At 40.6% G+C, this 24,138-nt stretch overlaps 1 protein-coding gene across 12 annotated transcripts in view; it reads left to right on the forward strand.

The window, feature by feature from the left end:
* Positions 1 to 11,615: 11,615 nt before the first annotated feature.
* Positions 11,616 to 24,138, forward strand: part of SCEL (sciellin) — a 119,422-nt gene continuing 106,899 nt past the window's right edge. For 5 of the 12 annotated variants that reach the window (XM_043892382.1, XM_043892376.1, XM_043892377.1 and 2 more), the window contains exon 1: positions 11,616 to 11,920. The gene's annotated coding sequence lies outside the window, so the exon portion shown is untranslated. The remainder of the gene's footprint in view (positions 11,921 to 24,138) is intronic. The other 7 variants (XM_043892374.1, XM_043892375.1, XM_043892381.1 and 4 more) reach the window with 4 other exon arrangements.

Genomic DNA, 24,138 nt, shown 5'->3' on the forward strand with positions numbered 1-24,138 from the left:
AACAAGGAAGAGGCCAGTTATCAGGTGATGGAAGTAGTATTCCTTCCAGATGGTGAGGTTTCCAGTCAAAACAGGGGGACAAGAGTACAGAAGAAGGGGAAGGTTGGACTGAATTAAGGGGTAGACTTGACAGTGATGGGCCAGTCACCATTTAATCCGACAAAGATATGAAATGGGCTTCCCAGGTGGTGCTAGTGGTAAAGAACCTGCCTGCCAATGCAGGAGATGCAAACGGGTTCTATCCCTGGGTTAGGAAGATCCCCTGGTGAAGGAAATGGCAACCCACTCCAGTATTCTTGCCTGGAGAATCCCATGGACAGAGGAGCCTGGTGGACTACAGCCCATGAGGTCTCAAAGACACTTGACTGAGCTACTTAACATGCATACATGGAATGGAGAGAGGGAAGGAGGAGGCAATGACAATGCAGGTTTCAACCTTGGGCAATAAGGGCAGCTATGTTAATATGATTTCAGCGAGCTCTATAAGATGCAGAGAAATCTCTTTTTTTAAGAGAGTAGTGAAAAGTTGTAACCTGTAGGTGAGTTGAAGAACCAATAATATAGCCTATAGTTGAGCCTATTATATAGTCTATAGCCTATACTCTAGCCAGAGATAGAAAAATTTGATTAGAAAATCAGATTTAGAAAACAGATAAACCAGATGTTTGGCAAACAGTGAATATACCTTGTATATGTCCTTTTATGGGGTCGCAGTCCAGGGGATCGCAAAGAGTCTGACATGACTGGGCAACTGAACAACAACAATAACAACAACAATGTCCTTTTACTGTTATGACTCCTTCATTCAGTCCACAATCCTGAGTGCTACTATGTGTCAAAACTATGCTACATGCTTAGAATAAAGCTAAATCTACAGGCCTGGCCTCTGATCGCAAGGGGCTGCTTGATGTGATACCATGAAATATTTGGCTATGGAGAGACTAATGTAAAGTGGGAAACTGTGAATTGAAGAAAATAAAAAATGATGACCGTGAAATTATGAAATAACAATCTGGGTTTTTAAGTAAGGCTGTATGCATAAAGATATTCACGTAAGAATACTAGAATCTTGATAAATTGTTGCAAGATTTTGGAGCAGTTAAAATAATCAATGATCACTCCATGCTGACTCTGTTACTTGGGTAAAGTGACAAAAGAAGGTCTGCTCCAAATCTCACTCTTGGCCATGAGGAACTGAATTTGCTGGGCTGCAGAATGGCTGATTCTGGTGGGTACAGCAACAAGAAGAAAGTCAGCAAAGCTTTCAGTTGGGGTTTCTCCACTTTGACACTATTGAGGTGAGTTTGGCAGCAAGCCCTGCTTACCCCATTACATCTCTGCTCCTAGTCTGTCATTAATTAAACCAGCCATGCCTCAGATTGCCAAACTCCAAACTATAAGGAAAATCATAAGCAAAATCTGGAAACATTAAGAAAATCCAGGATGGGGGAATGGATGAATGGTTCATTTCCCTCTCAGTCACTTGAACTTCAAAACTGAGTGTCAACAATGTCTTCTAAGTCTAGGTGGAATTCTTTAGTCTCTTCACTATATGACACCCTCAAAATTGCTCTGTATTACTTTATCTTGATGTATTATAATTACTTAATTCAATGTCTATCTCCCCAAACATGGAGAGCACCTGGAGACCAATCACCAGGTCTCATTAATTTTTCTGTCCACTGGGACTGAAACCAGTGGTATGTGTGTGTGCATGTGCTAAATCGCTTCAGTCATGTCCTATTCTTTGTGACCCCATGGACTGTAGCCAGCCAGGCTTGTCTGTCCGTGGGATTCTCCAAGAAAGAATACTGGAGTGGGTTGCCATGCCCTCCTCCAGGGATCTTCCCAACCCAGGGATCGATCCCGCATCTCTTAGGTCTCCTGCCCTGGCAGACAGGTTCTTTACCACTAATGCCACCTGGGAAGCCCCCTAGCTACTTAATATTTATTAAATGAGCAAATGACTGAAGAAGACAGATATGAATAAAATACATAAATTGGTAAACCCATTCCCAAGGGCAATTTGGTAATATTTCTCTACCAAATTTAAAATATATCAACCCTTGAATCCAGCAATTACATCTCTAAGAACTTATCTGACAAATACACACATGTATGAAATATCTATGTGCAGTACTATTCACACAGCATAGTTTGTTAGCAGAAGCTTAGAAATAGTAGAAATGTCCATTAATCGTGGATTGATGAAATACATTATGGAATATCCATAGTATGGAATGCCAGGCAGCTATGAAAACACAATGTGGAAAGATATTCAGGATTTAATGTTAAAGAAAAAAAATTCAGAATAGTATAACATGTAAACATTTGTATAAAAATGGAGGAAATATCTTTATCTTACATTTGTTTGTAAAAAATGTCTCTGGGAGGACCCAGAAGAAACTAATAACTACCATTTTTAGAGGCTGAGGTTTGGAGGGAGAGAGACTTCTCATTGTTTTCTTTCTTACACTTTTAATTTCTGACAAAAACATAGACATATGAGTACTTCAAAATATTGTATAAATAATTTTTTAAAAAGAAAACTGTATAAGGATGGTTATAGCAATTTTATTCATTATTGCCCAAACCTCAGAGTGGCCAAGCTTCCCATTACTAGGTGAATGACTAAATAAACCATGGTACCACCAGACAACAGAACATTATTCAGGATTAAAAAGGAGTGAGCTATCAAGGCATGAAAAGACAAGGAGGAGCTTTAAATGCATATTACTAAGTGAAAGGAGCCAATCTGAAAAGGCTACATACTGAGTGGTTCCAACTATATGACATTTTTAAAAAGGCAAAACCACATAGACAGTGAAAGGGTCAGTGATTTCCAGGTATTGGGGGGAAGGAGGGATGATTAAGTTGAGAACCGAGGAATTTTGGGGCAGTGAAAATATTCTGTATTATACTATAGTGGTAGATACATGTCATTATATGCTGTGCTTAGTTGATCAGTCATGTCCAACTCTTTGTGACCCCATGGACCCACCAGGCTCCTCTGTCCATGGGGATTCTCCAGGCAAGAATACTAGAGTGGGTTTCTATGCCCTCCTTCAGGGGATCTTGCTGACCCAGAGTTCGAACCTAGGTCTCCCACATTGCAGGCGGATTCTTTACCAGTTGAGCTTTCAGGGAAGCCCAAAAATACTGGAGTGGGTAGCCTATCCCTTCTCCAGGGGATCTTCCTGACCCAGGAATTGAACCAGGGTCTCGTGCATTGCAGGCAGATTCTTTACCAGTTGAGCTGTCAGGGAAACCCACATTTCATTATATATTCATCAAAACCAATAAAAAATTCAGCATCAAGATACATATTAGGAACTTTGAGTGAGGATGATATGTTAGTATAGGTTCTTTGTAACCAATTTAACACACTATGGGAGATGTTGATAAACAGGGGAGGCTATGCATGTAGGAGGATGGGGTGTATGGGTTTTCTCTGTACCTTCCTCCCAATTTTGCTGTGACCCCAAATTGCTCTATATGTACTCTATTTCAAAGGAAAAAAGAAAACTACTGAGTTAAATTTACATCATCGTTAAAGGATCTAGACCCTGTAACAACTGCTGGCCATTCTTCTGACTGATTATTTTTATCTAACACATGTGGGCTGTGGTTTCTTATTTTTGATGCTGTAAGTGATATAAGTGGCTATATACATGCATGTGCGTGTGGTTAAGTCACTTCAGTCATGTCCAACTCTTTGCCACCCCATGGACTGTAGCCCACCAAGCTCCTCTGTCCATGGGATTCTCCTGGCAAGAATACTGGAGTGGGTTGCCATGCCTTCCTTCAGGGGATCTTCCCGACCCATGGATCAAACCTGCATCTCTTATGTCTCCTGCATTGGCAGGCAGGTTCTGTACCAGTAGCACCACCTGGGAGGTCCATACATGTGCATTTACTGATAAAAGCCATTGTTCTTTACTGTCACCTATTATTCTGGGCTCAGACCTGATGTCAATGTAGCTCAACCTATAATCCAGCCACGATCTCTTGGGTAAAGTGCGCATCTCCTTTCTTGCACTTTGGGGAGACAGTGGACCTACAAACCCAAGAATGCGGGCTCTGCAGTCAGCTTGTCTAGACTGGAATTCTGGACATGCCTAACTCCCAACTGTGTGATCTTAGGCTTCCGTTTTCTGCTATCACCTAACCATAGTTCCTATGGTTCCTATGGTGTAAGGTTTTTGTGAGGTTTAAATGAAATAATAATATATGTAAAGCATTAAGCAGTTAGAACTGGGCATGGAACAACAGACTGTGTGTATAAGTTAAATAAGCAGGGTGACAATATACAGCCTTGACGTACTCCGTCACCCTGCTTATTTAACTTATACACAGACTATATCATGCGAAATGCTGGGCTGGATGAAGCACAAGCTGGAATCAAGATTGCTGGGAGAAATATCAATAACCTCAGATACACAGATGACACCACCCTCATGGCAGAAAGCAAAGAAGAATTAAAGAGCCTCTTGATGAAAGTAAAAGACGAAAGTGAAAATTTTGTCTTAAAACTCAACATTCAGAAAACTAAGATCATGGCATCTAGTCCCATCACTTCATGGCAAATAGATGGGGAAACAATGGAAACAGTGAGAGGTTTTGTTTTTTTGGACTCCAAAATCACTGCAGATGGTGACTGCAGCCATGAAATTAAAAGATGCTCGCTCCTTGAAAGAAAAGCTATGACCAAACTAGACAGCATTTTAAAAAGCAGAGACATTACTTTGCCAACAAAGGTCCATCTAGTCAAAGCTATGGTTTCTCCAGTAGTCATGTATGGATATAAGAGTTGGACTATAAAGAAAGCTGAGTGCCGAAGAATTGATGCTTTTGAGCTGTGGTGTCAGAGAAGACTCTTGAGAGTCCCTTAGACTGCAAGGAGATCCAACCAGGCAATCCTAAAGGAAATCAGTCCTGAATAGAAGAACTGATGCTGAAGCTGAAACTCCAATACTTTGGCCAACTGATGTGAAGAACCGACTCCTGGAAAAGGCTCTGATGCTGGGAAAGATTGAAGGCAGGAGGAGAAGGGGATGACAGAGGATGAGATGGTTGAATGGCATCACTGACTCAATGGACATGAATTTGAGCAAGCTCCAGGAGTTGGTGATGGACAGGGAATCCTGGCGTGCTGCAGTCCATGGGGTCGCAAAGAGCTGGACACGACTGAGCGACTGAACTGAGCTGAACTGAAAGCACTAAGCAATGACTGGGACATACTTACACTATTGTTATTTTTATCATCATCATTATAATCATCATTTACCTTGCCTTATCTCTGCTGGTTTCTTTGGGTAAGGGTAGTTGCCTGTTTGGAGAATTAAGAGGAGTCAGAAAGTTTCAGGAACTCAGGGCTGAGCCCTTTTGGGTCCTCCCGGTGTTGTGTGTTAAGTGCAGGCATGGATTTGTGATTAAATAAACCTGGTCTCTTCACTGCACCCTGTCCGGGTGGTAAAGAGATTGATGTCATCCTAATCCTCGCACTAAGAAAGACATGGAGCTGAGAGTGAGGGGACTGTCCACAGTGAGCAGTGGGTCTGCACAGGTGATGGCGCCCAGGCTCCCACGGAGTCTCTGCTGGGCTCTCCGAGGTGGGTATGTATCATGCTGGCACTACCAGTGCCTATTAAGCAATGTACTTGCTCTTGCAACACTGGCAGTAAGGCAGTAATTCATTAATTCTGGCATCTGTCTACTACTCCCAGCCCAAGAGAAATTGGCACTGTAATTATCACTCTAATGATACCGCTTTTGTTGCAACATGTACATAACATTTCTTTTCTCCATCTGGGAGGAAAGTGGGAAGCCCTCTATCTTTCAACCTCTCAGAGTCCCTGCATGACAGATGTGAGAGCTTTGAGTTGCTGATTTGTTCGGTTTATATTTTTCTTTTGCATTTTCAGCATCACTTTTTGAATCTCTCTGGGATTAGAAGGTATCTTAGTCTGTTCAGGTGGCTAAAACAAAATTACACAGACCTGGTAGTTTAGAAACAATAGGAATTTGATTCTTCCAGGAGGCTGGGAAGTCTGAGATTAGGCTGCCAGAATGGTGGGGTGAGGCCACTCTTCATGGTTCATAGCCTCCATCTTCTTAATGTGTCCTTAGTGCTGGGAAGGGCTAGAAAGCTCTAGGGAGTGGGATCTCTTTTATAAGAACAATGATCCCATTCATGAAGGCTCCACCCTCATGACCTAAGCACCTCCCAAATGCCCCACTTCCCAGCACCATCATCTTTGCAGGTTAGGATTTCACATATGAGTTTTGAGAGGACATGAACATTCAGACCAGGAGGAGGTGAGGATTTTTCATAGCAATTCTTTTTTTTTTTTTAACTTTAAACTTTTAAATTAGTATTGAGGGTATAGTCAATTAACTGTATTATACAACATTGCTCATTATTCAGTTCAGTTCAGTTCAGTCGCTCAGTCATGTCTGACTCTTTGCGACCCCATGAATCGCAGCACGCCAGGCCTCCCTGTCCATCACCAACTCCCAGAGTTTAATTAAACTCATGCCCATCGAGTCGGTGATGCCATCCAGCCATCTCATCCTCTGTCATCCCCTTCTCCTCCTGCCCCAATCCCTCCCAGCATCAGGGTCTTTTCCAGTGAGTCAACTCTTTGCATGAGGTGGCCAAAGTGTTGGAGTTTCAGCTTCAGCATCAGTCCTTCCAATGAACACCCAGGCCTGATCTCCTTTAGGATAGACTGGTTGGATCTCCTTGCAGTCCTAGGGACTCTCAAGAGTCTTCTCCAACACCACAGTTCAAAAGCATCAATTTTTCGGCAATCAGCTTTCTTCACAATCCAACTCTCACATCCATACATGACCACTGGAAAAACCATAGCCTTGACTAGACGGACCTTTGTTGGCAAAGTAATGTTTCTGCTTTTTAGTATGCTATCTAGGTTGGTCATAACTTTCCTTCCAAGGAGTAAGCGTCTTTTAATTTCATGGCTGCAGTCACCATCTGCAGTGATTTTGGAGCCCAAAAAAATAAAGTCAGCCACTGTTTCCACTGGTTCTGTATCTATTTGCCATGAAGTAAAGGGACCAGATGTCATGATCTTAGTTTTCTAAATATTGAGCTTTAAGCCAACTTTTTCACTCTCCTCTTTCACTTTCATCAAGAGGCTCTTTAGTTCTTCACTTTCTGCCATAAGGGTGGCGTCATCTGCCTGTCTGAGGTGATTGATATTTCTCCTGGCAATCTTGATTCCAGCTTGTGCTTCCTCCAGCCCAGCATTTCTCATGATGTACTCTGCACAGAAGTGAAAGAAGCAGGGTGATGATACACAGTCTTGAAGTACTCGTTTTCCTATTTGGAACCAGTCTGTTGTTCCATGTCCAGTTCTAACTGTTGCTTCCTGACCTGCATACAGGTCTCTCAAGAGGCAGGTCAGGTGGTCTGGTATTCCCATCTCTTTCAGAATTTTCCACAGTTTGTTGTGATTCACACAGTCGAAGGCTTTGGCATAGTCAATAAAGCAGAAATAGATGTTTTTCTGGAACTCTCTAGCTTTTTTGATGATCCAGCAATTTGATCTCTGGTTCCTCTGCCTTTTCTAAAACCATCTTGAACATCTGGAAGTTCTCAGTTCATGTATTGCTGAAGCCTGGCTTGGAGAATTTTGAGCATTACTTTACTAGCTTGTGAGATGAGTACAATTGTGAGGTAGTTTGAGCAATCTTTGGGATTGCTTTTCTTTGGGACTGGAATGAAAACTGACCTTTTCCAGTTCTGTGGCCACTGCTGAGTTTTCCAAATTTGCTGGCATATTGAGTGCATTATTAGAGAAATGCAAATCAAAACCACAATGAGATATCACCTTACACCAGTCAGAATGGCCCTCATCAAAAATGCACAAACAATAAATGCTGGAAAGGGTGTGGAGAAAAGGGAACATTCTTGCACTGTTGGTGAGAATGTAAACTGATACAGCCACTATGGAAGATGATATGGAAATTCCTTAAAAAACTAGGAATAAAACCACCACATGACCCAGCAATTCCACTCCTAGGCATATACCCTGAGGAAATCAAAATTGAGAGATACATGTATCCCATTGTTCATTGCAGCACTATTTACAATAGCTAGAACACGGAAGCAACCTGGATGTCCATTGACAGATGAATGGATAAAGAAGTTTTGGTATATATGCACAATGGAATATTACTCAGCCATAGAAAGGAACACATTTGAGCCAGTTCTAATGAGGTGGATGAACCTAGAACCTACTATACAGAGTGAAGTGAGTCAGAAAGAGAAAGATAAATACCATATTCTAACACATATATACGGAATCTAGAAAAATGGTACTGAAGAATTTACTTACAGGGAAACAGTGGAGAAACAGACATAGAGAATAGACTTATGGACTTGGGGAGAGAGGAGGGGAGGGTGAGATGTATGGAAAGAGTAACATGGAAACTTACATCACCATATGTGAAATAGATAGCCAATGGGACTATGATGTATGGCTTAGGAAACTCAAAACAGCAGATCTGTATCAACCTAGAGGGGTGGAATGGGGAGGGAGATGGGTGGCAGGTTCAAAAGGGAGGGGATATATGTATACCTATGGCGATTCATGTTGAGGTTTGACAGAAAACAACAAAATTCTGTAAAGTAATTATCCTTCAATAAAAATAAATTAATTTTAAAAAATTATAGTAGTGTCAGGTGAGCAGCAAAGGGACTCAGCCATACATATACATGTATCCATTCTCTCCCAAACCCCCGTCCCATTCAGGCTGGCACATAACATTAGCAATTCTTAAATGAATGTATGCTAAGTTTTTAAAACAATGCCTGGCACATGAACAGTGTTATATAAGTATTTGTTACTTTCCTTATAAAGTAGTAATAAGTGCTCATTTTTTGGCTCTTTGTTTCACTGGAATACAACGCGTAGAAAAAGCACTGTCCTGTTTCAGGCAATAGGTTCAGCAAACATTCCCCCGTCTGAGATCTGTGGCGGCCACTGCTAATCAATCGTGGCTCTCCCCATGTGGGGCTTCCCAGCTGGCGCTAGTGGTAAAGGATCCGCCTGCCAATGCAGGAGACAAGGGTTGCAAGTTCGATCCCTGGGTCGGGAAGATCCCCTGGAGGAGGAAATGGCAACCCACTCCAGTATTCTTGCCTGGAGAATCCCATGGACAGAGGAGCCTGGTGGGTTATAGCCCATGGGGTCACAAAGAGTCAGGCACTACTGGGCACGCCACAAAGGAGTCTTCTATGTAAGTTCAAAGTCACCTTACAAACCTCATTGTATCGCCCCAGGCAGCCAGTGCCAAGCAGTTGACATTGGCAACCTGGATAAAACATTTGCCATCCCAGCCTAGGAGCTTACATTCTAGAGGCCTCAAGAACTCTGCCTCTCACAGTGAACTAGGCGTGGTAAAGCTGAGTTATTCTAAGCATGTTTGAAGCTCCCCAAAGCCTGAGTGAAACTAAAGTTAAACCTATTTGACCTCCTCCACACCTGGGCACATTCTTGATGACATCTTTGAACTTTGAGATTCTTAATTTTCAGCAGTCTTTTGCCTGAATGTCTGTTCAACAATGAGGAAGTCTGAATTTTGCCCAAGTGTTTAGAATTAGCCCTTTTTTGAGTCAAAGACTTAGTTCTAAACTGAAAGACAGTGATGTGACTTAGTATAGGTTCTAGTATGTAAAATAAAAGAATAATAAAATAATAATTAACCAATTTTAATAATAAAAATCCTCAACTCCATGCAGAAATGATTGTTTGGAAGCTCAAAATCTTTAATGTATCTTGGGTGGTATATTTTACTTCATTGAAAAGTAGAAAATTAATTTTCTGTTTCTATATTCTACAAAGGATGAAAACATACATTTAAGCATTCTGTAACATATTACTTGTCCCTACAAGCTAACTTTGAAACTGTTTTAGCCCTTCATTCAGCTAAATGAATACTGAATGATCTTGAATACAATATTTCTAAAATACTTATTTTTTGAGATGAGCCAAGTCACATCTCGGTTTTTCAACTTTCTCATCTGTAATATTAATATCCAAACCTTAATCTAACCAATACTTATGGGCCTCACAGAAATTTAAAATATATTTCTAAAATGACTTTCAGATATAAAATTCTATGAAAGCACTGAATAAACATGTATATATACACATATATGTATGTGTATCTATCTATCTATCTGTCTGTCTATCTATCTATCTATCTATCTCAAGTCAAAGTGTTAGTCGCTCAGTCGTGTCCAGCTCTTTACGACCCCGTGGACTGTAGCCCACCAGGCTCCTCTGTCCATGGGGATTCTCCAGGCAAGAATACTGGAGTGGGTAGCCATTTCCTTCTCCAGGGGATCTTCCTGACCTAGGGATCAAACCTGGGTTGCAGGCAGATTCTTTACCATCTGAACCACCAGGGAATATAGATATACATATATACATTGGAAAAGGAAATGGCAACCCTCTCTAGTATTCCTGCCTGGAATTCCTGTATCCCACATACAGAGGAGCCTAGGGGGCTACAGTCCATCGGGTCCCAGGAGTCAGACACAACTTACCGACTAAACCACCACCACCACCATATATATATATATGTATATATATATAACCTTTAGAGAACATTTTCCATTTGACTTTATTTTTTAAAAAAAATTTTGGCCCAGCCACACGGCATGTAAGATTTCATCTCCATGGCTAGGGACCGAATCCCTGTCCCCTGCATTGGAAGCATGGAGTTTCAACCATTGGATGGCCAGGGAAGTCCTTGTTTTCCATTTTAAATGTTCAAATCCTCAACCCAGAATAAGGGCACATTAAGATAGAGATGTCCCAGTCCATAATGACTGCATCCTGCAATTGCCTGAACCTTCTAATGGGAATGCTTCTGTATCTTCTTATAGTCACTTCTATGACTGTAGCTCCCCTGGACTGTGGTTTTTCAGGAGCTGTCTTGAAATGGGGAAGACTTGGTTAATTACTGGTGTGGCAGATGAATAGAGATGACCCAGGAAATTCTAATGACTCCTTCCTCTCAGCAGTGTTCCAGATTCACTAAGCTTCTTTAAAGACTCCTGGCTGTCACGGAAGGTACATTTCAGAACCTGTAATAGGAGTCCCCACCTAGTGTGGCTCCTCTTTAGCATTCCTTGCTCTCCAAGCAGGTGTCTACTGCTGCTCTCAGATGAGAAAGAAGTTTCCAGGATGCTTTTCACATTTTTATAGGTGGTGAAATCACAAAACGATCAGAATTCTTACTTTTACTTCAGGATGTATTTTTTCCTCTGATCGTTTTACCAAAATTCCTATGTGCAGAATTTGTGTAACAGATTCCTTTCCTATTTCCTGATCTCGGGCTTCCAAAGGACTTTTGTCTCCTAAGGATCTTGATTCCAACCAGCAGTGCATTTCCTGTGTGTGTATCTGGGCCCCAGTCTTCCAGGCACCATGGGCAGAGAAGAGATCCCTCCCAGCTCAAGTTTTGTGTTTTGTTTTTTAAGAGAGAATCCAAAATAGGTTGGATACAATGGCACCTGGTCAGGGTAGAGTTGTGTGTACTGTTGATGCCAATTAAAAGGGTGATAACAGAAGTACATATTTTTGGTCTACCAAGGCCATAAATTGCAGAAAGAATTCACCAGACAGACAGCAGGTCGGTGAGTGAGCTGGTTTAATTGAATTGGTATTTGTACAAGGTGACACCCTCTCTCATACCACCCACCCCCTCCCTGGGTGACTCAGCCACTGAAGGAGAAGCCTCTGAACTCTTCATTAACGCAGGCAGGCGGAGGTGGAAACTGCTTTCAGTAAACTCCACGTACTCATTCGGAGTCTCAGCCGGATCACCTGGGGGAAATCACTGCAGGTTGTTTAGACAGAAAGTCCCGATTTTCTGCCCAAGACAGGTAAGTTGAATTATATTTGCAAAGGTAAAGATATCTGCTTTATTGCGTCACTTTCTCTTTTTCCTTTGCAAGTGGTTAAAATTAGAACTTACTCTCTTAACTTTGTCTTCTTTCCAGTGAAATTTTGACAGCTTCCCACTGGCTGCTCTGCTTGTCCACAGCTCTGCTGCTCCTTGTTGTGATTTTAGATGGCGTTGCTTTTAAATTCTCCACAATTTTACACATTTCTGGCAGTAGAGAAGTGAAAGCCTATTTGTTTCCATGTGGGAGCTGTCAGTTGGCGAATCTGGTCACACAGAAGGATAGTAAATTCTTAAAGTCAAGGGACCAGCATTTGCTGGTTTATTTTCTCAAGAGACTATAAAAACCTTTTTTAAGAGGAGCTCCTTGTCTTCACAGATGACGCTTTTACTGAAATGGTGAGCTCTACTGTTTTATAGATAAGAAGTCTTATTTGTTTTTCTTGATTGCTGAAAACACTGCAAGTCAGTCACTGAGCTATGTGAGAGGACTAGCCCTCCACCCTGTCCTCTCCAAGTAAGAAAATCATGTTTGTTGAGTGAATGCACCAAGGAATAAAGCAGGGCGGGATTAACTGGTCACAGGGTGGTATGCAGTTTCCCATAGAGATTCGTTTGTGTGCATTTTGCCAACTTGACTATGTTATATCCTGAGTTCCAATTTACAAATTGATTAATGTACATGGGGCAGTTTCAATGTCTATTCAAATCCTAGTCCTGAAAAACCAGTTTTAGAAGTCCTTTGATAAGAATAGAAAAGTTATTTTAGCCAGGCTTTCCTTTATAATTAATAGCTAAACTGATTTGTCTGACCTGTGTGTTTTCTCCACTATTTCCATTCAAAACTCAGAGCTGTGGGAATCAAACCCAGGTGCTAATCACACTTAGAACAAAACTTCTCTTTCCTTCAAATAGGTGCTTCCCACAGCACACCTGCCTCAGCCTTGAATTCTAGAGCTTCCATCACTTTCCATTGCTGAGCAGGTCACCTGCCATCTCAGGGGCATTTAGAGCTCAGTGCTCAAAGGTTACTGAGGAATTTTATAATTGGTTTTCAAACATTTATAGCAATCAGAAAGCTAATCTGTCACATTTGTGGATTATAATTTTGTCATGAAACGTGATCAGATTTAAAACCAGCTTTCTCTTCCACAGTTTATAATGCACAAATGGTCCTTGTGATGTTTGCTGTCTTCCAGAACTAAAGTACTAGGAAAGTCAATTTGAGAAAACTGTGAGATTATATCAATAAAAATTTTAGTAAAACATTTGGTTGATTCTGAATGTCAGAGTAGACCTAGAATGCAGATAAAAGGCCAGGATTTTTATTAAAATTTTAGCTTAATGAAATCTTAGAGCCAATTGACATAAATTTGCAACTGGAGCATTCAGCCCCCTATAAGAAGATGATGTAGTATGCACAGGTAGGTTGTAGGTAGGTTGCAGGTTGTGATACACTCACTCAGAGCCAGCCTCACCTCGGCTGCCAGTCTGTAGGCGCTGCTCACCTGGCTGACTCCTCTAGCTGCTAGAATTTTGACTGAAATAGCTGAGAGATTCATTTTCCTGGGGACTTTGTCAACAAAGAGGAGATGTTTTGAATGACAAAGCCCAGACTGTGGAATGAACAGTATATAGTTAACTAAGCAGTCAACTTAAGCAGTTTTCACTGATAGTGACCCTATGATTTGGGCGTCGACTCCAAGCACTCATGAAGAGGGATGTGATAGACTCATTCACCAGCCAGTGGTCCATGGGAAACCTTTGCTGGTCCCACAGTTTGTCTTCTGACATTATCCTGCTTCTAGGCTATTGGTTGGTCATGTTTCTCTTGCTGAGAACTTTGAAATAAGGGTTTTGTGTATTAATTACTGGAAACGTGTCTGTAGTTGCTTGAAGTTTACTTTTGAATCGAAAGTCTTTATCAAATATATTTCCTAAGGGTTTCTAGTCCATTGTAAAAAAATCCATGTGATTTTAGAATTTGGTGAAGGCCCTTCCTTAAATGGATACTCTGTCAAATAACAGCTATATTTATTAGATTTGTGTTTATGTTAGTTGCTAAACTTTTTAAAGATATGAATCATCCTTTTACTGTGATTGTTAAATGGAAGAGTGCTTTTTATAGCTATCCATTAAACAACTGGCTTACTTCTAGTTCTGAACTCATTGTAATTGTATACTTGAGAGCTCTAAGCACCTAAATAATTTATTCTGTTTCTAGACCCAAGTTTCCTTGGCCTAAAATGTGATTAAGTCTCCTTTTAATGGAACCTTCTGGGAGAAAGTAATAAATCATATAGAACATACTTTTTTAACTAAAATACACCCATCCCAGGAAACTGTGACAGTATTCCAGAAAATTCTCAGAAGCCACAGGATATGCATAGTACATCCACATCAAGAACTAATTTTAAATATTTTGGAGAAAACAGCCTCCCTGCAGCCTTACCTTCCTCCCTCATCTTTCCCAGTGTTCTCTCTCTCTCGTTATTAAGTAAACATTTGAAAGGAATCTACAGGAGGCTGGAGTCCAGATAGACTTGGATTTAATTATGACCCCACTTTGACCAAGTGTCACTTGTATGATCATACTTACCTTACAGTACCAGCGAATAAAAAGAAAATGTAGGGTTCTTACTTAATTATGCATATATTTGTATAATAAGATAATATGACTTATGTAGTCTTTCATAAGAACACAAAGAGATGTAAAACATGGAGAAAAAATTTCTGTACAAAAAATGTGGGACCTAGATTAAGAAAATCACAGAAGTTTACTATAAGTCCTAAACTTTGTTGAGAAAAAACATCTTTGAGTAGATTCCTGGATGAACAGATTGAATGTCATCAATGTCAGCTCTTCTCGAACCATTTTATAGGATTCATGCAGTTCCAATCAAAAGTGTTAATAGAATATTTGTTTTGAAATCAAAGAAAATAATTTTAATGTTTACCTTAAGAAATTAATAAATTAGAATAGCTGATAGAATTTCTACAAGGGAAATTAGTGAGGGGTGCTTGCATTAAACATTAAAACATATTATAAAAAGACAATAACTAAAGTAATTTGTTTCTGTTACAAGAAACTAATGTTAGATCTATGGGACAGAAGAGACAGCTGTGAAGCACATTCTTGAATATATAAGAAATTTTTTATGTGACAAAGGAAAAATCATGTATCAGTGGGAAAAGTATTATCAAAGTAAATCCATATAGATTCGAGTTTCTATGTAACAATAAAATACATTTTTTAATTAGAAGAAAATGTGTAAATATTTATTAATCTCATTTTTTGCAACAAATATTCCTCTAGAATTGATTATGTGCCAGATACAATAATAATATTTGGAAATACAACTATAGAGAAAATGGTCTTTGTTACAACCCTTAGATTTACAGTGTGTGTGTGTGTTGGAGATGGAGACAAACTATTCAGCCACGCAAACAGGCAGTCTGTATGCTAATGTTGTCATGGAGAGGTACTCTGTGCCTTGTGAACACTCTTAGTAAGCCTCTTAACTCAGCCTGGAGAGGTGGAGGTACAGACAGGTTGTGATGGTATCACTGAATGCCTCTAGGAGGATATGTAACGTGTGACCTGAAAAGTCTTTCCTGAAAGGAGAGTAAGGGTGAAGAGAGGCTCAGAAAGAATGCTTTAGGCAAAAACCGTAGAGTGAGCAACGCATCAAGGTGATGAAAAGGATGGAGCCCTCAGGAATTGGAATGACTTAGTCTAGCAGTAGCTCAGATGGTAAAGCGTCTGCCTGCAATGCAGGAGACCTGAGTTCAACCCCTGGGTGGGGAAGATCCCCTGGAGAAGGAAACGGCAACCCACTTCAGTATCCTTGCCTGGAAAATCCCATGGGCAGAGGAGCCTGGCAGGCTTCAGTCCATCGGTTCACAAAAAGTCAGGTACATACGACTGAGTGACTAAATTCCCTAGTCTAGCTGAAAGTAGAGTTTGAGTGAAGCATGGGAATTGGGAAGAAAGAAGACCGGAAGGTACAGACTTGTAAGCCTTGTCAACAATTTGGATTTTATCCTGACAGAAATGGAGGCCATTGAAGAATTTTAAGCAAAGTAGTGACTTGTGAGAATGGATTAAGAGTGTAAGTCTAGAGATTGGGAATATAGGTAGGAAGCTGTTAAAACAGTAAGCAGATCATGCCAGCTTGAATTGGTAGCTTGAATATAGAAAGAAAGACAATCAAAAGTGTTGTAGGAGAAGAGTCACAGTATTTGGTGATCGCTTGGATTTTGAGGTCAGAAAAAAGTTTTATTGATGGTCTACAGGGGTTTTAAGGAGTGAAAGAATTCATAAGGGGAAAGATAGAGAATTACAAAATTAGAAGCTGATAATGAAAACTCAGAATTAGAAGCCAAATGAATACTGGAAAAGTAAAAATAAATATTTTTGACATATAAGTATGTCAGACATATAAACATTTTGCTATAAAGAAAATAAGAAAGCAATAAGAAATCTGTAATATTAATCAATGGATAATTCACAAAATAAGAAAATAACCAAATGAAATTATAAAAATATGCATGTGAGCCAAAATGATTCCACTTTCACCTATTAAATCATTAAAGAGACTAATAAATGACAATTCTAAATCCTGGCCAATATGTGAACATTCATGTGCTGAGGGTGGATTGTAAACTGGTATAAAGTTTATGGGAAGATATTTGACAATAGAGACCAAGTACATTTTAGAAGTTACACCCCTTGGCAAATAATTTTACTTCTAAAGATCTATAAGATGGGGAACACATGTAAATCCATGGCTGATTCATGTCAATGTATGGCAAAAACCACTACAATATTGTAAAGTAATTAGCCTCCAACTAATAAAAATAAGTGGAAAAACAAAACAAAAAAAAGAATAACAAGGGATGTGGTCGAAAGATTTGTATGGTTTTGTTGGAAAAAAACAGGAGTTATGTTATACTGATAGGCCCATAAGACGAAATATTTTGTAGTTGCAGAAAAATTAATTATTCAAATATTTTTAAATGGTATTGAAAATGTGCATCAATAGGCTGTAATATGCAAAATGATAATAATAATAATAAAACAACCCTGGAGGAAAAGAACAAAGGTTGATGAAAGGTATCTGACTTTTTCCTTCTTTGTGCTTCCTTTTATTTTCCACATTTTCTGTTGAACATATATTGCAAATATAATGAAAAAGATTTTACTGTATAAAATTGAGATGAAGAGTGACCACATGACAGAATATGAAATAAGATTAAGATAAAGAACTTAGGGTAACAGTGTTTTGGTTCATAGTGCATGGTCTAAATTTGGGGTTTTTTAACATTTAACATTTAACATTTAACAAATGTTTTCAGTTAGAACTGAAAATAGTGCCTGAGGAGCTCAGACAATAGATAATTTTTATTAGATAGCATTTTTATTTAAACATTAGACCAGTGTCATGATATGAATTTAATCACTGTCACAGGACTAGGACTCTGCATGCTACAACTTACTGTTATCTATCATCCTGCAGTAAAGATTGGTGGTGGAAGCAAGGGCAGCTGGGGGCTCGCGCTGAAGGCAAGAACAAGCAGTAAAAACATTTTATGGTTGATGGTTTGTTGTTTAGTCGCTCAGTCGTGTCCAACTCTTTGTGAACTTACGGACAGTAGCCCTCCAGGTTCCTCTGTCTGTGGGATTTCCCAGGCAAGAATACTGGAGTGGGTTGCCATTTCCTTCTCCAGGGGATCTTCCTGACCCAGGGATTGAACCCGCGTCTCTTGCATCTCCTGCGTTGGCAGGCAGATTCTTTACCAGTGAGTCACCAGAAAAGCCCTTGGTCGATGGTTTTCAGACTCCGAATTCGTAGCATATAGATAACTGGCAGGCTCCAAGATTTCCTTTGTGCTACATTCTGAACTGTTTCACCCTTAGTAAGCAAGTTTTCTAATGGTAAGTGTAGACTGGGAAGCTGTGTAACTAAAGAAATAGCAAATTTCTAACCATCACAGCAGGCTAAGCAAGTCTTTCCCAGCCTCGTAATTATTGGATTTCCTTCTACAGTGCGTGTGAAGGCTAAACATAGTCCATTAATTTAAATGCATTTATTAATGTTTATACTTCGTGAAGCCCTGTTTGTTTTATCCTTACATAATATTTCATGTTCTTTTAGGTGATAATTAGTTGTTTGATGGTTTGTTGTATCTATCTCACAGAAGATAATGCTGTTGTTTATTGGTTTGTAATTATAGAGTCTCTCTTATTCTTCTGTTGAAAATAGTTTAATAGCGTTTGTGCTTTTTTCAGTTTCTAGGCGTTTTTCCCTATTATCAGTGATTTCTGGGAAGCAAGTACTAGTAGGTATTATTGAACCATGAAGGCTTTTTCATACACAAAAATGAGTACCACCAAGCTACATATGTCATTCCAGACATTTTTGCTGTGCTTATTTCCATAGTCTATGTTTGCTTTTGTTTTTTCCCCATCACTTTAGTAATTTCTCCTAGGCAACTATTCACATTTGGTCTTTTCCATAAAGATATCAATTTACCTAAGTATATTAGAAGCTCAGTAAATTAACTCTGGAGAGACTCTGGAGCATCCAACTATCACTCTGTGCTGTTCTCATGATACTTTGTTAAAAAGATCAGAGAAAATCTGCTCCAAATCTCTCTCTTGGTGGAGGTCCATCACAGATTTCTATTGCAAAGGAAATGTCATCCTCCTCACCCTTTCTTTTAACCTGGTAACTTTCTACCTGTTGACACCTTTTTATTTCCCGAGCTTCTGAGACAGGAACTCTGATGTCAGGTCCATTTGGGTTGGAATCCCAATTGTGCACTGGCTATGTTACTTGAGGCAAACTACTCATCCTAAAAACCTCTTTCCAAAAAGAGTGAATTTTTTTCCTACTTTCCTTGTTTTCTTTTTTTCTTAGAGGACATTACTCAGCTATAAAACAGAAAGAACTAATATCACCCCCTCTCCAGATTTCCAACTCCTGCACTGCCTTCTGCAAAAAGACTCTGACTTCATTGAAATCATTTGTTATAAAGTTTACTTAGGTGGAGAAGGAGGATAATCACAGTATCAGCCTTAAGGCATTATGTGGGTCTAAGCACAATACATGCATGGGTGCGTGCTAAGCCGATTCAGTCGTGTCTGACTCTTCGTGACTCTATGGACTGTAACCCAACAGGCTCCTCTGTCCATGGGATTCTCCATGTGAGAATACTGGAGTGGGTTGCCACACCCTCTTCCAGGGGACCTTCCCCGACCCAGAGACCGAACCCATGTCTCCTGCAGCTGCTGCAATGCAGGCGGACTCTTGACTGCTGAGTCACCGGGGAAGCCCTAGGCATGATACATATACAATCTAAGCTGAATAGGGCTAACACTATCACATGACCAAGTATCAGTGGTGAATTTTTTTGTTGGCTTTTTTCTCTTTTCTTCTTTCATCTTTTAGTTTGTTATCCTATTTTCTGCTCTGCATTTTTTTTTTTCTTTTCTGTCTTGATCTTCCTAAGTCTCTTTCATCTCTGCACCACCTCATTCCAGTTGCTTTGCTCACACAATCTTTCTCAGGGAGAGTTAGTGGGGAGTGATAACCCGTAGCGCTTATTAGGTATGTCGAGAGGCATTTTGTCCTTGGGAGGGAAGAGAGAGATCCACAAGGTCTTTTTGTCAGGAGGACCCAAAAGATGGAGAGGAGTGCAGCTTAGCTGGGAGGTGGCCCAGGGGAGTCTTAGAGTTGGGCTAGGAGGAACCGGGGCTGCCTGGCTCTGGGGGCAGGGAATCACCTGGTGACCTAAATCTCTCAAGGAAGTGCTATTATTCAAGATAGAAATTGAGAAGGACCAGAGGGAGATGAAGAGGATCTGAAAAGGGACAACTTGAAGAAATAGGGGATGTTTGATAGTTTCATATGCATCCAAAGAAAACCATGGAAAACTTGACTGGCTTTGTAATTCAGAATTTAAGAAGACCAATCTTTTCTAAAATCTAAATACACATGCCTTTGGGCAGAAGCTGTAGAATTGGGTACAAACTAGCACTTTCTGGTGTTTGGCCATTAAGAGGAAATGAAACAGAGGCCAAAAGTTGAAAAGATTTTTTTTTTCCTTCTACCATATTGACTTTTTTTGGCCATGCCACATGGCTTCCTCAACCAGGGATCAAACCCAGGTCCCTGCAGTGGAAGTGTGAAGTCCTAACCACTGGACAGACAGGGAATTCCCTCCCTATTGACTTTTGACAGCATGATTTCACATCAGAGTTTTCAACTTAAGCATTTGGTGGTTTAAAAGGGAACAGTTTCTGTAGTTCCCAGCATAATGGAGACATCTTTTTACACATCTTTGCCCATAATATTACACATTTAAAATATAGTTTTTGGCATATGTGCCAGTAACGGGATTTTGAGAAGCCAAGATGACAGTTGCATCTTTCTCATGAGAAGTTTAAAACTTGATTGGAAGGAAGCCAAGGACAGCACTTAGAAATAAATCTAATTGGCTGAACTGAGACTATTGAAGTGTGATTATCTGGGTGTTAAGTAAATATGAAACGCAGCATAACCTCAGCTGCTGAAATAAATAATTTCTTTTAAAAATAATATAAAAATGAGATTTTGCTTCATGTATTTCTTGATATTACCAATTTGAAAGGTTTTTAATCTCCAATCCATTCTACAAACAAGTATTTGTTTAACAAAAGCATTATTCACAGGGACCTATATTGTTGATCCATTTTTAATAGCAGTATAGAAAATTTCCATATGTAAAAAATGTATATTCTGGTCAAGATGGAAAGTGTTCCATTGCAGTAAAATTTCTGTGGAATTAGAGGTTGATGAGAGAGGAGCATGCACCTTAAAGGTTTTAGACTGGAGCTTCTAGAAATGATTCTGGGGCCACCAAATGGGCTGACATAAGGAGATAATTAGGGTGCTATGGCCAATGGGTCCTAAGGAAAAATAAAAGAGCAGATAACCCTGAGGAAGTTTGTGTAGTTGTGAGTGAAACATGTAGATTTGATGAAAAAAAAATTTTTTTTCCCACAGTATTAGTCATTTTTCACTTAAAAAAAAGCTCCTGCATACTTATTAAACTATTATCATTTAAAAATAGAATATATTTTCCTGTCTCATTTCACATCAGAGTTTTCAACTTAAGCATTTGGGGGTTTAAAAGGAGTCAATGGACAGCAAGCAGCTAGGAAAGAGTATAAAACATTATCAAGCCACTGAGTAGGGAGAGAGATTCAGAGAAGGAGTCGGGTAAGGAATACTGCCAGGCCACTCATGGCGTCACTGTGGCCACGGGAGGGGAGAGGCTCGAGGTTGAGCTGCCCAGCGGTGAAGGAGCAGCTATTTACTACTGCTGCTCCTCCCAGCTCCTCTCCCATTATCTCCCATCTTTTGGAACTTGTGGGCATTTCCTGCATATCTGGGATTGGCTGCATCACATGATACTTTGTGCAACATGTAGTATGGTGCACTGGGAAGACCCTGGCGTTGCAGTCATATAGACCTAATTGCAGTTCCTGGCTGTCACTTCCTCTGTGACCTTGGCCGGGTTATTTAGCCTCTCTTGAGTTCCTATAATTAGAGGTAATGATACTGACCTGGGAGGATTGGATAAGCTGATGTGCACTAAGCATGTGGCACAATCTGAAGCAACAGTAGGAGCTAAACACGTGATCCTTCTTGCTAGGGGCATCAAACACATGGACATGTTGCAAGAAATAGTGTTTTATTAATAAAAGAGTCACTAGTATCTCATGTTTTGAAGACCACAATGGGCTTTTAGACCTTCTGTTTCAGACCTACACAATGACCTTGTAACAGGCAAGTAGAGCACTAAGCTTTAGTAATAAAAATATGAAAGAGTAATTTCATGAAGAAACAAGGAGGTTTACTTTTCTCTTGCTCAAAGTTAAGAATTAGATCATCTAGGGCTGTCTGGCAACTCTGTAAGGAGCCCTGCCCCTTCTAACTTCCCATTCTGCCATTGTTAGTATGTGACTTCAGTCCTGAGGTTAGTTCATGGTCCAAAAATGGCCACTCTTACCTTCAGTCTGGCAGTTTCAGAGATGGAAAGGGCGAAGTGCAAAAGGCCTAGTTCTTCCCAGGAACTTTCATGAAAGAGGGAACAAGTTGAAACTGGGGTGTCCCAGAGAAAGCAAGTGAGGTCATTGGAAGCTATTCCTAGAAAGTATCCCAGAGACTCTGGGGATGGAGCCAGAGAGGTGTTTATGGGATACCAGAAGCTAATCATTGGCAGGGAGACAGAAGTAAGGTCCCAGCTCTTGCGTGGATGTCAGAGCTTATGACTCCTTCTGGAGAATGCCTGGCTACCAAAGCGTGAAAATATCAGATGTTTTAGCAGGATCTGATGAGAGCCAGCCTTGAATATAAGGTGTGTATGTGTGTGTTAATCACTCAGTCATGTCCGACTCTTTGTGACCACATGAACTGTAGCCCTCTAGATTCCTCTGTCCATGGGGTTCTCCAGGCCAGAATACTAGAGTACGTTGCCATTCCCTTCTTCAGGGGATCTTCCTGACCTGGGTTTGAACCCAGGTCTCCTGCATTACAGGCAGATTCTTTACCATCTGAGCCACCAGGGAAGCCCAAATATATGGAGTTGCTACATATTAGCACATTCCTCTGTCCGTGGGATTTCCCAGGCAAGAATACTGGAGTGGCTTGCAATTTCCTTCTCCAGGGGATCTTCCTAACCCAGTGATTGAACGTAGGTCTCGAATATCTCTTGCGCTGCAGGCAGATTCTTATCTGCTGAGCCACTGGGAAAGAATAAATATAAGGTAAAGAGGAGGTGCTGTTCTCTCTACAACTGCAGGGAGTCCCTGGCAGAGAGGAAAAGATGATGAACCTTGAGCTGGAAAACCTCAGGTGGAGTCCCAGCTTTGCCTCTCAGCCACTGCTCAAGCCATATCTCTGCTAAGTTGGGATTATATTACTCTTAGAACATGGCTATGGAAATGAAATGAGATAATTTATATATTACTATAACATCATCTATAGAATTATTATTGTCTGAACTCTCCTCTTTTTTACCCAGCAGAGCCTAAAGGGGCAGCAGAAGCCTGGCTTGGGAGGAAATTGAGGTGGAATATGGGGAGGATACCAAGGAAAATCTAAAGAAACAACATCCAGATAGAACCCTACATATGTCACCTTTAAGTCTGGCTTCTTTTGCTTAGCATGTTTCAAGTTTCATCCACATTGTAATGCATATCAACATTTCATTTCTTTTAGTTGCCAACTAATATTCCACTGTATGGGTGTACCACATGCAGTGTACCCATTCATCCATTGATGGACATCTGGGTTATTTTCACTTTTCGGCTATTCGGAATAATGCTGCCATGACCATTTGTGTGCACATTTTGTATGGACATAGGTTTGTAAGCTAGGAAGTGTCAGGGAATACACAGATGAGGCTGTTCTGTGCGTTTGTTTGCTGCAGTGATTCCTTGAGAAGCTGTCCTGGTTCCCCTCCTGCCAGGCACTGGGGGCAGAGATCATGGGACTCCAGAGATGTCAAGAGTCAGGCAGGCCCTGCTGTGTGCCTACCCTCTCTCAATGTAACGCCAGGTACCTGTCCTGTCTTGCAGTGACTCATCCCAAGCATTATTGCTGGTTGCCGACGAACGAGTTGGCTTCAGTTTAGAACCAGATTCTGCTTGTTTCCACTTTGGCAGGTTACATCCTCTCCCTGAGCTTCAGGCGTCTTATCTGGGAGATGGAGGTAATAGCTGCAGTGCAGAGTTTAGGTGAGGAAGAGTTTATGATGCCTGTGAGGCACCCTGTCAAGAGCAGATACTATGGCTATGGACAGCTGCCCTGTGCAGCGCGGCCATTAAAAAAATGAAGGTCAGAGATACGGTGGCACGAAGCTCTTTGAATAACTTAGCTATTTTAGAAATGTTTAAACTACTTTCCCCGTAAGGACTCTATTAGTTTGCTAGGGCTGCCAAAACAAAGTACCACAGGCCGGTAAGAGAAATTTGTTATCTGGGGGATTTCCTTGGAAGTCCTAAGGTTAAGGCTCTGAGCTGCCAGTGCAGGGGGTGGGGCTCCATCCCTGGTTGGAGAACTGGGATCCCACAGGCCATGTGGTGGGGCCAAAAGACTTTTTTTTTTAAAGTTTTTAAGAAAGAAAGAAATTTGTTGTCTCATAGTT

The sequence above is a fragment of the Cervus elaphus genome, chromosome 30 (genome assembly GCF_910594005.1).
Source record: "Cervus elaphus chromosome 30, mCerEla1.1, whole genome shotgun sequence".
Taxonomy (NCBI): Eukaryota; Metazoa; Chordata; class Mammalia; order Artiodactyla; family Cervidae; genus Cervus; species Cervus elaphus.